Below are 16508 nucleotides of genomic sequence, written 5' to 3'. Positions count from 1 at the left end.
CTCCCCTGACTGTAACATGGAGCCTTTAGTCCCAGGGAAGAGCAAGCCCACCTCAAATACGCCCAATTCTACAAATCTAAAACTGTGTGTATAAAGCAAACCAAACGAGCCAAACATATGTATACATACATATATTTGTTTTGTAGACAAATTTATGTTTACAAATATATGTGTACAAGTACACATTGGCTGACCTCCAGTTTCCTAGGTATGCGAAGGCTGACCTTGAACTCCTGATCCTCCTGCCTCTGTTCCCCAAATGCTGGGACTACAGGTATGTGTGACCACATCCATGATTTATTCTATCATACTTCTGTGGTGCTGGGGAGTGCGCCAGGACTTTCTGCACACCAGGCAAGTGTTACTGCCACAGAGCTCATACCCAGCCTTGATTAATTTTTAAACAAACCATTAAGTGTTAGTTTAAACATTAAATTTTCCGGAAATTGCATGGGTTTTTCCGGGCAGACGGGCAAGGTTCAAGTGCTCACATACCTGTGACACCTGACTCGGTCTCCTCCTCTCTCCTTCTCCCCTCCCCCCCTCCTCCAGCCAGCCATTCCTCACAGGGCTGGAGGTCAAGAGTTCAGAACTCTGACACTGTTGTGTGACAGCAAGCAATGGTGGCGGGCCTGTAACACACGTCCATGGAAAGAGAAAGAAGTGCCTCTCTCTCACCCTGCAAGAGGGAGCGCAAAGCAGTGAGCAAGACCAAGCCGCAGCCTCTCCAGAGCAGCATCTCATGAAAGCCACTTTCCTGCCCCTAGGGAGATACGGAAAGCACCTGGCTCCTGTCCAGCCCCAGCTGGTCCAGCTGGTCTACAGACTAAGACTCATCAATCCCTGGTGCCTAGGACAGCTCTTCCAGGAAAGCTATCTGGAGGACTACAGAGCAAGCCACCTGGTGCAGGCGGAGGAAAGGAGCCCGGGGAGACAGGGGTGCCGCCTTCTTCCCTCTGTGAGACTTTGGGGGAACCCCTAAGCAGCTTCTCCATCCATCATACAGAATCCCTCCCACTGCCCCACCCAAGGTAGTGAGGAGGCCACAGGAAGGATGGAAGGGGAGGCCTGCATGCCGGTAATTCCGCAGCCAGTGAGAGGACCCCATTACTTCCCTTAGACCCCGCAGCCAGCACAGATTGTCAGACCAGTTTCCTCAGCCGCTGTCCGAACAGCCCCACTTTACCTGATAGGCTTCCTGACTCCTGAGTTGGTGTCTGTCAGAGACTTTGCTCCCTGCCTGGCACAGGAGCATGGAGATGTTCCTTTGAGACTTGAGACTGGTCCCCCACCACCAACCCTGCCCGGACCTCCTCCGTTGCAACCATCCTGTCAGAGAGCTGAGTCAGTCACGGCCACTAGGACCTCATTTGTCTGCCCAGCAGATGCTAAAACGGTGCTAAGCCAATTGTGGTCTTGGCTTGGCATCCAGAGAGCTGGGTTGCAAATGCATAGTAACTATAGTTACAAAATGAACTGAACTCAACGCTACTACGGCACAGGGCACTTTGAACCCTGGAAGAAAGTTATTCAGAAGGGTCCCCACTCATTTTTGGCTCTGAGACAGAGTCTCTTGTAGCTCAGCCTTGCCTCAAACTCACCACATAGCCAAGACCTGGAACTTCTCTCTGATCAATAGAGCATCTATAGACATGCACCCTTATGCCCAGTTTCCTCCAGTGCTGGAGATCTAACCTCGTGGTTTCATGCGTGCCGAGCAGGTATGTTACCAACTGAACTACATCCATTCAATGGGATGAAGCAGATCCTGGTCAAGGATATGGTTGCCCTAAGCAGGATGAGCCTCACTCGCAGGGAAATGAGCACCCCCCCTAATGGTGTGAAGTCAGCCAGGCTGGAATCGGGCGGTGCTGACTCTCTGGTCTGGGATGGGGATGAAGTGTAGCAGTTGGCTTAGCACCTAACAGAGAGAGCATCAGGACCTAAACAGGTTGCCAAAGGGCTGGTGCAGCCAGCTTGGGGGGGGGGGTGTGCGGGGGCGGGACTGGGTGGGGTGGATAAGAGACTCAAGAGCTCTGGCCACCATGCATGAGTCCGAATCCCATATACCAGCTTCTGGCTGCCTCAGGCAACAGCTTACCCCAGGCCTGGTTCTCAGAAGGTATAGTTCCGGCGGCACAGTTGAGGCAAGGATTGAGATTCCGTCTGGTTTATGTTAGTGCTGGGCATAGCCCAAGGTGCACCGTAGCAGCTGTTGTGTAAGGCAGAGGTCAAGGTTTGGGGCAACTCCCTGAACCTGCTATGCCCACACTTGCTGCATATAACCTTGGCCTGGACTGATCACATGAGAAGGGAACAGAGCCTCAGCGACAAACTGGCTTTGTTTTCAAGCCACATGGGAGTTTTCCTCTGCAGCTCCCCCATCCTTCCTCACTTGCTTCCACTGGGAGAGAGCTCTCCAGTCCATGAGGCAGCCTGCTCCACATACAGTTTAGTCCTCAAGCTCTCCACCCTGCTAACTGCCCGTCAGTTTTCTTGCCAGGGACTTTCCAATGTGTGGAATCCACTCATTCACAAAGAATAGGAATCCTCCGAACAGGGCCCCAGTTGTTCCTCCAGGAAGCCTCTCAAAAGCCCCAGTCTCCCCCACCCAAATCTGAGCAGCTCCTGAAGACTGAGCGACTCATCAGAGCTGGAGTCTACAGTACCGCTTGAGGCAGGAAGCTTGGTTTCTACAGACCAGGCACAAGTGTTCACATGTATCTCTCTACTCAATCCCCATAGAACACTCCTGTGAGAAGTTTTTTTGTAAAATTGTGGTTTAAAAAAAATGCTAGCTGGGCGTGGTGGCGCAAGCCTTTAATCCCAGCACTTGGGAGGCAGAGGCAGGCAAATTTCTGAGTTCAAGGCCAGCCTGGTCTACAAAGTAAGTTCCAGGACAGCCAGGGATACACAGAGAAACCCTGCCTTGGAACCCCCCACCCCCACCCCAAAAAAATGCTAAGAAGAGCAGGAGATGGGGCTTGGCCTGTAGAGCGCTTGTCTAACAAGCACAAAGTCCCAGGGTTAATCCCAGCACTGTAAAAACTGGGCATGGTGGCCTGGATGAGGCCAGCACTTGGCAGCTGGAGGCAGGGAGAAGAGCACTACAGGTAATTCTCGGCTTCTCATTTTAGTCATTTTTAGTGCACAGTTTAGCGGCATTGAGCATTCATGTTGCTGTGACACTCCTGTCCCCACCTGTCTCTGAAAGAAAGATGAAATTTCAAGACCTGTAAGTCATATAAAGTACTCAGAAATTGCTGGTTGTTTGTGAGCCTAGAGGCTGCCTGGGGCTGAGAACAAAGAAAAACAAACCCGAGCATGCATGCCCCGTAGTTAAAACATTCCTGGGAACAGCTTGACCATGAAGATAAAGAGGAATGTGAGGACATAACAGGGCTATCTGAACTGAGTCAACAACTCACAGAACCCTGACACCCTGACCTGCACGAATTCTTTTGCTGATGTTTGAATAAGCCAATAGTGTGTCACTATGCTGAATTCCCCACCCCTAAGCCCTTTACCCCATAAAAACCCCTAGCTTTCGAGCCTTGGGGTCGAACCCACTGTCTCCTGCATGAGATATGTTTCGCCCCGGAGCTCCGCCATTAAACTGCCTCATGTGTTTGCAGCAAGAAGGATTCTCGTGTTTCTTTGGGTGCGCTCTCTCTCCCGAGACTAGAGTGGGGGTCCCCAAAAGGGGTCTCACATCTCCACAACTGAAATGCTGCTTCCACTCTTTCTGGTTCTCTAGCCCTGTGGATCATACAGTTTTTATCCTTTTGTGTTTGGCTTATTTCACGCAGTGAATTGTTTCCTCCTCCTCCTCCTTCCTCTTCATTTTTCAAGACAGGGTTCCTCTCTGTTGCCCTGACTATCTTGGAACTTGCTCTGTAGGCCAGGCTGGCCTCAAACTCACAGAGATAGCCTTACCTGTGCCTCCTGAATGCTAAGATTCAAAGTGTGCACCACCACCACCTGACCCATTTCCTTCCTTTTTAAGGCTGAATAGTATCTCTGTGTACAGATATGTCCCATGTGACTTCTCCACTCCTCTGTGGAATAGTAGGCTGCTTCTTACTTCTTGGCTAATAAGAATGTGAACACGCTATGAACATGGGTGTATAAATACCTCTTGGAGACCCTGCTTATAATTCTTTTCAGCATATATCCAGATGTGGAATAGCTGGAGATGGTAATTCTTCCTTCTTTAAGGAATGGTCAGTGTTCCCTTGCACCAACAGTGCACAAACTTCCAATCTCTCTCTCTCCATATTGCACTTGTGCGCTCTCTCTCTCCATGTGTGCCTGTCTTTCTGTTTGTCTCTCTATTTCTCTCTGTCTCTGTCACTGTCTCTCTCTCTCTCTCTTCATAGCTATCTTCATAGCCACAATGTAGTCTGTAGAGATGCCATTTTCATTCCAGTTTATGGCTCCATGGTACCAATGTTGAGGACAGCAGGAGGAATGACTAGGATTCAAGCCCAAGTCTGTCTGCAGCTGTCCGGTTTTCTGTCCCCTCCTCACTGCCCTACTGGTCAGCATTCCCTGGGAGGCCCCATCATTTAGAGCCTGCCAGAGTAGAGAGGAGATGGTGGAACTGTAAAACTGACTCCAGCCCTCAGATTTCTCTGACCAAAAACAACCCTGAAACTAAGACTTGAGGACAGACCTACTTAGGCAGGTAGGAGTTTGGCCTCAGGGCTGGCTTAGTTATCTGATGGGCCAGGATCTGACTCCTGGATTACCTTGTTGTAAGAGAGACTGGGTGCCACAAAGGTTCTAGACTGTAATGAGGTCACTGAGGAGGCCTAAGTGATGGAGTAGTCTAGGCTGAGCAGGCCTGTCCAATGTTCTCTCTTATCCGCCTTCTCACTTCCCACCTGCCTGATCCTGGGTCAGTTGGGGCTATCTGGGTCTCATTTCTCCATCTGTGAGGTGGAGGAGACTGACTGGAGTTTTGCAAGGAGCCATGAGCATTGACAAAGCCCAGCCACCAAACCCTGCCCACCACAGTTGCCTTTGCTCATGATGCCCTTACCCCACGATGCTAGCTCACATGTGTTTCGTGGTTGTCCCTAGTCACTTGCCTCTCCTCACTGAAGACTGGCAGAGGCTTGAGATTAAGGGATCAGTCTTCTAGGTGACTCCTGTGAAGATGAACACATATGGTCCCCAAGTTCTGAAAGCCAGCTTCTTAAAGATGAAATAATACTTATTTGGGGAAAAATAAAGCCAGAGTCATAGATACATACCACAGCACTGTTCAGAACAGTGGTGGGCTGGAGTTCTAAGCTTATCCACCTGAAAAGATGACAGAGATCTGTATTTCTAGGCATCTCCATGACATACTGTCAGGTGCCAAAAGAGATGAACCGTAGGAAGGCTTGTGGCCAAGTGATCCTGTGTCCCTAATACATGGGAACTCTCACTACTCCAAGCATGGTTGCCTAATCATAGCAGTAGCAAGCATCCTCCCGAGCGATGCTTTAGCCTAATCATGCAGTAGCAAGCGTGTGGCAGGGTTTTCTTCTTCAAGTTGAAAGATATGGTATATGTATATGCACATATGCACATACATACATATACCTATGCATTTGTTTCATCTGTTCATAGACCCTTGCTTTTGTTGCTTGTCTATACTGAAGAAAGCTGCTATGAGTCCTTGTAGAACCTGGGAGAAAAAGCCAGCATGGGGGGCTCCGTCACAGGCCTTCAGCATGAGAAACCACATTCTAAGTCCCTGCCGACAGTTCATGTACAGCTATAGTGTGCGTAAGAGGTGATGAAGTGTGGCCTGCCAAGAAAGTTACATAGGCTTGTAATTTTAGAACTCAGGAGCCTGGGGCTGGAGGGAGATGGATGTCAGGCCAGCTAGGTTGCTCCTTTGGAACTGAAGACAAATGGCTCTTCTTATGTATTTCTGAATGAGCACTTTTAAAATCATTACATTTATTTAGTGTGTGTGTGTGTGTGTGTAAGGACATTTTTCGGGAGTTTGTTCTCTTCTGCTAACCTGTAGTTCCTGGGGACTGAACTCAGATCATCAGGCCTGGAAGAAAACCCCTTTGCCTGCTGAGCCAGCGTGCCAACCCCTGATCTCTCATAATCTCATATACTACTAAAAAGCAGTAAAGCTAACAAGAGACTTAAGAAATGTAAGACTGGAAGCTATCAACTCCTAGGAGAAAAAGAAAGAAAAGTTTCCTGGCTTTGGACTTGGTGGTTGTTTCTCAGTTAGGATACCGAAAAAATGCAGACAGCAAGAACCAGGGAGATGGCCCAGTGGTTGAGAGGACTGATTGTTCTTCTAGAGGACCTGGGTTTGGTTCCCAGTACCCACATGGTGACTCACGTAACTCTAGTCCCAGGGGATCAGATGCCCTGAAAGAGGGCATCCATGGTCATTGCATGAACATGGTGCCAAGTCTTGCATACAGGCGAGCTCTACCCATACACACACACAATCAATTCAGGAAGCAAAAGCAAAGCTGGCCAAGTGAACTACATCCAAATTTAAAGTTTGGGCAGCAACTGACATGGAATTAACTTATGTCAACCAAGAGACATGGATAAAGAAATAAGAATAATTTAAAATTAGAGTGCATAAAGATGTGGGGTGTGTGTGTGTGTGTGTGTGTGTGTGTGTGTGTATATGTATGTATGTGTAGGTTTGTGCACACGGGACATAACCGACAGAGTGAAAGAACAATTTACAGAGTGAAGAAAACATGTCTGAATCTAGCTGATAAAAGGTTAATATCTTAATATCCCAAATTTATAAGGAATTCCTTCCACCAGGGCAGTCGCTGTGCATGCCTTTAATCCCAGCACTTGGAAGGCAGAGGCAGTCGGATCTACAGATCAAGTTGCGGGACATCCAAAGCTAAACACTGTCTTGGAAAAAAGATTCCTTCCTATAACAACTTAATTAGAACGTGGTAATGGTTTTAATTAGAACATGGATAGTTTGATAAAGATCATGCACACATAGACAACGTGCATATAAAAAGGTCATTCACTAATCACCACAGAAACATAAATAAATAAATAAATAAATAAATAAATAAATAAATGCCTCCCAGAGACACCATACTTCCATCAGGGTGGCTATTATCAACAGTGACTGCCAGAAAATAAACTTCAATAAGGATGTGGAGACATGGGACCCACAAGCAGGGGTGCCTCAAAAAAAAAAATTGAAAATAAAATTATTAGTGTAGGGTCCAGCAAAAGAACTGAAGGCAGGGCTGGAGAGATGGCTCAGCAGTTAAGCGGGAGCGTGCTGGCTATCAAGGATGAAGAAGGGTTGATGAGCTGGGGCCAGGGGAAGATTCAGAGGACACCCGAGTGACCAGGCTAGACAAGAGACTGGATCCTAGTTGCAGAATCTTGGGTCACAGTTAGGCCTTTCTTGGGCTGTGAAAGCTGATGGGCAGATACCCTGGAAAGGTTTAAAGTGGGAGCTGGAGAGATGGCTCAGTGGTTAAGGGCACTGACTGCTCTTCCTGAGTTCAATTCCCAGCAACCTCATGGTGGCTCACAACCATCTGTAGTGGGATCTGACGCCCTCTTCTGGTGTGTCTGAAGACAGCTACATTGTACTCATATAAACAGCAAATAAAAATAACTCTTAGAAAGAAAGAGAGAAAAAAAGGAAGAAAGAAAGGAAGGAAGGAAGAGAGAGAGAGAGAGAGAAAGGAAGGAAGGAAGGAAGGAAGGAAGGAAGGAAGGAAGGAAGGAAGGAAGAGCAAGAAAGAAAGACAGACAGACTTAAAGTGGAGGGAGTGGGATGATCCCCCTGTAGCTGTCAGGAAGTCCCCATCTGTCTGACTTTTCAGACTCATCACCAGAACCTTCCTAATTAAAGCCATGTCCCAACCCACGTACAACCCCCATCCTGGAGAAGGTCCCAAGGGCAGCCTGGCTGGTTCTCCAGGCAGAGGCAGCAGCTCCTTCTGGACTGCCAAACATCTAGAGCAATCCTGGAAGCTTAAGAGGTTCCCAGGCCAAATATAGCTCAGGTCCCAAGAGATGCTCTACAGTTGAGGGACATGGTTCTCTCACACACACATGCACGCATTAACACAAGTACACAGAATCCCCTCTGGATTGTTCCAGGCCTGGGGCCAGAGTTCTCAGATTTCCAGAGTCTCTTCCAGATTTAAGAATTTAGACTCCATTTTCAGACATGCCTCTTCCTCCCAAAGTCAAGACAGGAAGGCCCAGGACAGTGAAGTCTCGGGGCAGTGGTTTAGAATAGAGACTGCAGCATCTGTGGCTTCTAGAGATCTTCTAAAGACTACCCAAAGAGCTGTAAGAGCCTTCCTTGTCCTAAGCTGTCATCTAAGGAGAACCACATGCTCTGGCGGAGGGACTAGAACCACTAGAACCAGATCCCTCAAAGTCCCACAATCTGTGTTTCAGGTCAGGCTTCCTTGTGCCAGGCCTTTCCTGAGGGCTCCCACTCTCTGCACCTCTGCACCAAAGCCCCCGAGACCGGAAGCTGTCAGCACAGGACCTCAGTGCCTCCTTTAATGCCACCTACTGAAGTCAAGTTGCAATTTTTGCTTCTCCCGTGTTCTTCAGCCCGGCTCCCACGGACCTATTTCATGTTTTCCTCTGTCTGTCCCCTTTCCCTTGCTCGCTCTTTCTTTCTTTCTTTCTTTCTTTCTTTCTTTCTTTCTTTCTTTCTTTCTTTCTTTTCTTTCTCCCTTCCTTCCTTCCTTCCTTCCTTCCTTCCTTCCTTCCTTCCTTCCTTCCTTCCTTCCTTCCTTTCTTTCTTTCTTTCTTTCTTTCTTTCTTTCTTTCTTTCTTTCTTTCTTTCTTTCTTTCTCGAGACAGTGTTTCTCAGTGTATCCCAGGCTGTCCTAGAACTCACTCTGTAGACCAGGTTGGCCTCGAACTCAGAAATCCACCTGCCTCTGCCTCTCACGTGCTGAGATTAAAGGTGTGTGCCACCACTGCCAGGCTTGAACGCATCATTCTACCTGTCTCTGATGTTTGCTCTGGTACCTTTCCCTGAAGCTTTGACAAAGACAGATGTTTACTTGTGGTGGCTCATTGCCAACTCTGCACAGGTGTTCACATTTCCATGTCACAGGAAAGGCACCTGAAGTGTATGTAGTGAGAGCCCATGGCCTGCCAGACCCAGCATGAGGTGCAAAGCGCACGGGATCCATCCAGCTTAGCTGAGGCTCACCTGTTTATCCTGCCATCCATCACAGCAGCTGTGCAGTGGGGACCAGGAGAGGCACCTACAGGCTTCCTGGGGTCTCTCTCTGTTCCTTCTGGACCTCTTAGGTCCGTGCTGTGGTAGGTGGCTGAGGGGTCTGAGGATTTGAATGAAATGTCTGTTTACCAAAAGTTTTGGTCATCTGAGTACTTGATACCAGTTTGTGGGAATATTAGGAAGGATGAAGAGGTGTGGTCTAAGCAAAGGAAGTATGTTGCTGGGGTGGGCTCTGTTGTTTGTAGTTAGCGTGCTGTCTGCCTCCTGCCTTGAAGATCCAGATGTGAGCTCTCAGCTGCTGCTCGGGTCATCCGTCACCATCCTTTTGTTCTGCCATTATAAATTCTAATACCCCAGAAATGCAAGCCCAGTTGAACTCATTTCTAAATTGCTTTGGTCACGGCGTCTTACTGCAGCAATGAAAAGTAACTAAGACAGATGTGAAGGATGGCTCTGCTAATGTGAAGGGGGAGGAGGCCTGAGCCTGAGGGTCACCCAAGGGGGCTTGACCCTCACATCCAGCTTTTCTCAGGAAAGGCAGGGGATTAAAATTAAAAAGAAAAAAGTCTAACAAAGTGAGTCAGCCCTTGTCAGCCACCCAGCCTTAATTCTGTTCAAAGGGCAGAGAACATGCCCTTCCCAGACCTTGTCATCCTGTTCAGCTTAGTAATGGTCCAGGGAAAGTCCCCGACTGGAAGAGCCCTTTGGATGCTTCCGAGGCATGAGATATGCTAGAAGCGTCATTCATGCCACCTCTGTTTCCCAATATTCTTTCTAACCTCTATTTTATATTCAAATCAAGGTACAGAGTCATTAAGTGAATGTTCAAGATCAGCCTGCTGTGCACATACAAGCCAAGTCATTAAACACGATGTAACATTGGTCCCAATTCTTTCCTGGAAAAAAAAAAATCCCCTGAGAGTAAAAGTCCCCATCTACCACACTGGAACACCAGGGGACCAGAAATGAATAACTATGTCCTGTAATAGCACGAGGGAGCTAACCCACGTGCAATACGAGCACTGTCACAAAGATGTCCTTGCCCTTTGCCCCAGATATTTATTCTAGGTGGAGAATAAGCTCTGGGGAGGAGGCAAAATGAACAGCAAGGCTAAAAAAGATCAAAAGAAGATATTTTGGCTGAGAAAACGAACCCATCTGTCTTTTGTTTTGTTTGTTTGTTTTGCTGTTTTTGTTTTTGTTTGTTTGTTTTCTTGAGACAGGGTTTCTCTGTGTAACGCTGGCTGTCCTGGACAGCACTCTGTATGTAGACCAGGCTGGCCTCGAACTCAGAAATCTGCCTCTGCCTCCCACGTGCTGGGATTAAAGGCGTGTGCCACCACTGCCAGGCTTGAACGCATCATTCTACCTGTCTCTGATGTTTGCTTTGATACCTTCCTTGAAGCTTGGACAAAGACAGATGTTTACTTGTGGCGGGTCATTGCCAACTCTGCACAGGTGTTCACATTTCTATGTCACAGGAAAGGCACTTGAGGTGTATGTAGTGAGAGCCCATGGCCTGCCAGACCCAGCATGAGGTGCAAAGCGCATGGGATCCATCCAGCTTAGCTGAGGCTCACTATGCTGCACCACGTTTCCCCTGCAATCCACCACAGCAGACCAGAAGAGGCACCTACAGGCTTCCTGAGGTGTCTCTCTGCTCCTCCTGAGATCTCCTAGGTCTATGCTGTGGAAGGCGGCTGAGGTGGCATGGAGGTTTAAATATGTTCATTGAGATGGAATTTATTTTCACAGTCCTCCACGGAAGCCAAGTCGCTGGTTGCAAAAACATTCTAAGAACAACTGAACTTCACCGGGACCAAAGACATTCTGAGATGAGTTTGTGAATGTGGCAAACGCCACATAGATTGTTAAAATAATGGCTATTGCCAGGTGTAGAGGCAGATGCAGGCAGAGTTTGAAGCTAGCCTGGTCTACATAGCAAGTTTCAGGGCAGCTAGGGCTATACAGTAAGACCCTGTTTAATTAAAAATAAAAACAAAAACAAAAACCCGGGCAGTGGTGCACGCCTGTAATCTCAGCACTCGGGAGGCAGAGGCAGGCAAATTTCTGAGTTCGAGGCCAGCCTGGTCTACAGAGTGAGTTCCAGGACAGCCAGGGCGACACAGAGAAACTCTGTCTCAAAAAAAACAAAAAACAAAAAACAACCCCCCCAAACAAACAAACAGCAAAATGTAAAAGTAGAAGCACTTCATTATAATTTCTAAAACACTGGCTCACCTATTCAATCTCTCTTTCTCTCTCTCTCTCTCCCTCCCCCCTCTCCGTGTGTGTGTGTGTGTGTGTGTGTGTGTGTGTTGCAATGCAGAGGGCAGAAAATCACTTTATGTGCCATTCCTTTAGTCACTGCCCACCTTTCTTTGAGACAGGGTCTCTCATTGGCCTGGAACTAGCCAAGCAGGCTTGACTGCCCAGCTTGCAAGCCCCAAGAATCCACCTGTCCCCACCTCCCCAGCGTAGGGATTACATGCCCAGTGTTTCTTCACACACGTTCTAGAGAAAGAACTCAGGTCCTCAGCACCCTGCAAACACTTCTCTCCCCTGCCCTGCGTTTTCCTTTCTTTTAAAGGTTTTTGTTTTTGTTTTTGTTTTTTAATTTGAGGCTGGCCTTGAACTTGCTAAGTAATCAAGGGTTGACTAATTCTCCTACCTCCACCTCCCATGTGCTGGCATTCCGGAGTGCCTCTCACCATGCCAGCTAGCCTCAATTAATTTTTGACAAGGAAGTTCATACAAGTAGTAATTCATGCACATGGCACAATAAGGTATAAAGAGCTAAAGCAATGTTCAGTTCCAGGAAGCCAAAAGCACTCAGAGATTGCATTTGCCAACTGACAGAACCCGGACGGAAACACAGGTAAGTCAATTTGATCGTTACACGGCTCTATTTTTCTCCCGCAAGGCTGCGAAATCATTGGTTGAAAAAAAAAAAAAAAAAAAAAAAGAAACCCGCAGCAGAGTTCATACCATTTCAGAGCTTCTTAGCCAGCACCTTATCAACTGGGGCTCAAGTCTCTCTGGCTGTTAAATCGGCCCTCAGAGACTGCGACGGGGAGGGAGCAGCCTTGTGAAAGAAACCCATCCATTCTGCTTACCTGCTCACCTGCCAGGATGTGGGCTTCTATGGTCGCCGGTCGCTGTCAGCAGAAGCTTTGAGCAACTCAAAGCTTGGAGCAGGTGCCTTGGGGGCTGTGGCAGTAAATGCTGTGTGGGACAGGCTGTTGTGTGTTCAGCCTACAGTCTCCTCGGAGGGCGGGGGACACACGCTACAGCAGCTCAGATTTGTTTCTAGAACCGGATTCAACAAGGGCAGGGTGGGGCGGGGCCACATGGCCCCAGCCTGTCTTGGAGTGTGGAGTAGGAGGGAGCATCAAGCCAGTCAGTCAAGGCAAGGGGACAGCCCTGAGGGTGAATCTGGGGGTGTCTTTAGAATCTGGGGGTATCTTTAGTTTCTATGTAGGTTGGACTGGTTTTTAGGGGAATTCCAGGTCCTCTCCTTAATACGTGGAATACCTCTTTCATAACAAAATTGAGAACAGCTGATGGGACCTAGGAGAGTTTTTTGTTTGTTTGTTTGTTTTGTTTGGCTCCAGTTAACCTGTCTACAGACAAGACCTGAGCGCAGGGAGGTAGTTTACCCAAGAACACACACAGCTGCTTACTGAGGTCTAACGCCAAAGCCTGAGACAACCCTCATGGGAACCTCTGAAGACTGAGCCACACCTGCAGACATAGCCACTTTTGCTTTCCTGGTAATAGTGACAGCTGTGCAGCAGGGACAGCATCTCTTTCTTTGCAACCTTTTATAAAAAAAAAAAAAAAAAAAAGTATCCCAATATAGCCCAGGCTAGCTTCAAATTAGTCTAGAGATTGACTTTATAGTGCTATGATTATAGGCGTGTGCCACCACTCTTCCCTAATTTTATGACTGTCTTTGTAGTTACAGGCGGTGACTCCCATCCTTCAGCTCTTCCACCGCTAGACATAGCAATGGTAGTGGTGGTGTCTTGAAGGCATCGTTATCAACAAGGGAGGAAGACTAGCTTTCCTCAACTTAAACACAGGCTCTCTCAGTAAAGGGCCACTCACTCAAGGGACTCCACACAGCTTAGTCTGGGAATGCTGGTCTGGACACAAGGGCTTGCCCTATTCTAAATGCTAATGAATGGTGTTGTTCAAGAAAGGCTTTCTTAATTAGATTGAGAGAACTGGATTCCCTGAACTTGCAGGAAGACAATGTGCCCACACTGGTATGCACCCAGCTAACTCTCCACACACCACCGCCCCCCTTGCAGTGGCTACTGGGACCACACCATAAAGGCCCTGCACAAAAGCTCTGTCAAGGCTGTTTGTCAGGCAGAAGAGGTAGAGATGGGGACACAGCCACAAGATGCCACTCTTCAGAGTCTCTGGACCTGGTGTGCTGTCCTTTCTTTCCTCCAAGTGCTCAATTTATAGGCTGGTGATTCAGGATGAAGATGGCATCAGGTCTTGCAGAGCTCAGGACAGTCAACACTCCTGTTACCACAGCCACATTCAAGTAAGTCATCAGACTCCACTGTCAACTGCTTTTCCACAGATTTCTTTGCCACATGGCCTCTAGCAGATATTTCTCCAAGCTTCATGAGCAAAGCTGCCTTCTCTAGTTACAACCTGGCCTACCTAAAGGCCAGAGTCCCCAGTGTGTGTCTCAGACAGCACCAGTCCCTGAAGCCCATAGTAAATATTAGCACTTGTCCCATTCATACACGTTACTCCAGCCTTTCAAAAGGAGCCTATGAAACTCTTCCCAAACCTTATCAAAGACCAACTCTTGGGCTGGCGGATGATGCAGTCAGTAAACGAACTTGCTGCCAAGCCTGAAAACCTGTTTGATCTGAAAGTCCCACATGGAAGAGACTATGTACATGTCTATATATGCCCACTAAGTAAAATGTAAAAAACAAAACCCAACAAGGAAAATCTCAACAATTAGTCTCTCAGAAGGGGCTGTGCCTGCTGGGTGGGTCTGTGGGTTGCAAATGTGAGAGCCAGGAAAGGGCCAGAAACAGAGGCTGGCCACCTCTGGATTCCGGCAGGGTATGGTGAAGACAGCCCTTCAGCCACCTCAAGGCGGACATTCATCTGTCTGTTTTCTAAAGCTGTAATTTCTAAACTCAACTAATGCTTGCTGTTTTGCTTTGAACAAACACTAGTCACAGCTAGTGAGGTTTAGGTCTGATTACACCAGACTCAGAAATACTCAAAAGGCTCTTGGGTGGGTTACCAGGTGTCTATTCTGATACCTAGACAAGTTCTATGTTCGAGCTGGGTCAAGAGCCATGGTGACACGTTTCTGTTTCTTCTCATTTCCCAATGTGACACATTGACTGTCAACCCTGCCTCTGCTTTTAGACTTGGGATTTCCTGGGTTCTCCCCCCACCCCATAAGTTCCCAAGCTTTCTGACTTGAGGAAATCAGACATGGCCCTAAGTTCTTCTAGGTTCAAGGCTTCAAGACTATGCTCACGGTCCCGAGTGGGAGAATGTCAGGTTATCCACACCCTCCCCTCCAACCTAGGGATAGCATTTCCAATGCTGGCTTTTCAAGTTTCCCAAGAAACAGCTCTGCTGGCTTGTGCTGTCTTCAGTTCACTAGAACTCAGGACCCCAAATACAACAGCCACAGGTCTAAGTGTTCACTGAATTGCTACCATGTGCCCCACACTGAGCAATCTGCCCTCCCACAGCATTTTTTGAACAAGCTTTCAAGATATTAAGCATGCATAAACTTAAAATATACACATACATACAGTATTTCATATGTAGATGAAGGACTGGGTGACTCATGCAAACACGGCATTTCTACTTTGAATAGAAAACAGAAGCAAGGAATTAACAGATCCTGAAAGCCCGGGTGGATGAAAGAAAAAGATACCTCAGCATTTCCGGCTCTCAAGAAAGGCTGGGAGCAGCCAACATCCTGACTATCAGCCCTCTCTCTCTTTCCCTGTGAGCCAGGGAACCAGGAGTACCATCCCCAGCTCCAGCAGCTGTCCTGCTAGCAATACATTTTACACAAACCCAAAACAGCAACATTCCAGGAGCAGGCCAACTTGAACCCCCTCCCCACAGGAATGCTATTCTTGGCAAGAGATCTTCCAAAGGAAGCAACATCTGCAAACCCTCTGCCCCGTGAGGTCAGGGGAAAGCGAAGGCGGCTCGGCAAAGTTTCTTAGATCCAAGTAGCAGGGGATTTACAGAGGGAGGAGTAAAACAATGACTCAGGGTCCTGACATGACCCTCCTTTTCTCAGTCCCTAATAGCCTCTCTGACAAGGCTAAAGGCAGTTCCCTATCTACCTGCCTGCTCAATCCACTCCAAGAGCCACGGTGTCCCCTTAAGTCATTCAGCCTCACCTATTTGTTAGAAACGTGTTGTGAGTTTGTGTATTTTAAACAGGGTCTCACTGCATAGATCCCTAGCTGACCTGGAATGCAAAGAAAGGTCTGCCTGTGTTTGTACCCAAGGGCTAGGATTAAAAGCCAAGCGTCAGGAGTGGTGACTCCTGCTAACATCCTTTATAGGTCCTTGGGCAGTAGTAGCTCCTCTTCCATACTCAAGCCTTCACCTTGATGCTGGAGAACTGTCCTTCCTTTCCCTGGTAATTAACAAACCAATAGGCGGTACAGGCTCAGTGTTGACAAACCTTGATTCTGGGTCTTTTCTGTTTCTCCTTACACGGCTGCTACTGCGTTAGGAGTACCTTTGTCAGACCTTAGCAAGGAGGCCGCGGAATGCTGGCACTGAAGCCAGAGTCCCAGTCTGATGCCATCGAGTCAGGGATGCAGTTAGGTGAAAAATGAACTTGGTATCCCCAATCCAATTCAAAGCCCTATGCTCATGCCAACAGCTGAGCCTCAATTCCCAGCAACACTGAGGGAGGTTCCTAATGCTCGACCCAGGCCACGATTAGAGATTCAGAGGATGGTATCTGGACTCCAAAGTGTGGTTCTGACCCATGCCTTCAATTCTCCAGCTCTTAAAAGGCAGTGGCAAAGCAGCTCGAGTCACTTTCTGAGGGTCTGGGACAGCCTGCATTAGAGACCCCCATCTCAAGAAACCATGTTATGTGTAAGTATTCCCAGTCTGGGTCTTACCTGGTTGAGAGACGCAGAAAGTTTAGTTCATTTAGGCAGAAGAGTGAGGGAATTCAAATTGATTAATTATTGAGACTTGGGGCAATCTCCAGATTCAATGTGCTAAAGGGCTA

At 47.9% G+C, this 16508-nt stretch overlaps 1 protein-coding gene across 5 annotated transcripts in view; it reads right to left on the bottom strand.

Moving 5' to 3' along the window:
• The window catches only part of Il34 (interleukin 34), a 65349-nt gene extending 52794 nt beyond the window's left edge, over positions 1-12555 (bottom strand). For 4 of the 5 annotated variants that reach the window (XM_085843579.1, XM_029480357.2, XM_021169816.2 and 1 more), the window contains exon 1: positions 12352-12555. The gene's annotated coding sequence lies outside the window, so the exon portion shown is untranslated. The remainder of the gene's footprint in view (positions 1-12351) is intronic. The other variant, XM_029480359.2, reaches the window with a different exon arrangement.
• Positions 12556-16508: the final 3953 nt, after the last annotated feature.

Source organism: Mus caroli, unplaced genomic scaffold, assembly GCF_978045245.1.
Source record: "Mus caroli unplaced genomic scaffold, Mus_caroli_1 scaffold_10, whole genome shotgun sequence".
Taxonomy (NCBI): domain Eukaryota; kingdom Metazoa; phylum Chordata; class Mammalia; order Rodentia; family Muridae; genus Mus; species Mus caroli.
This window is presented reverse-complemented; position numbering and strand designations above follow the sequence as displayed.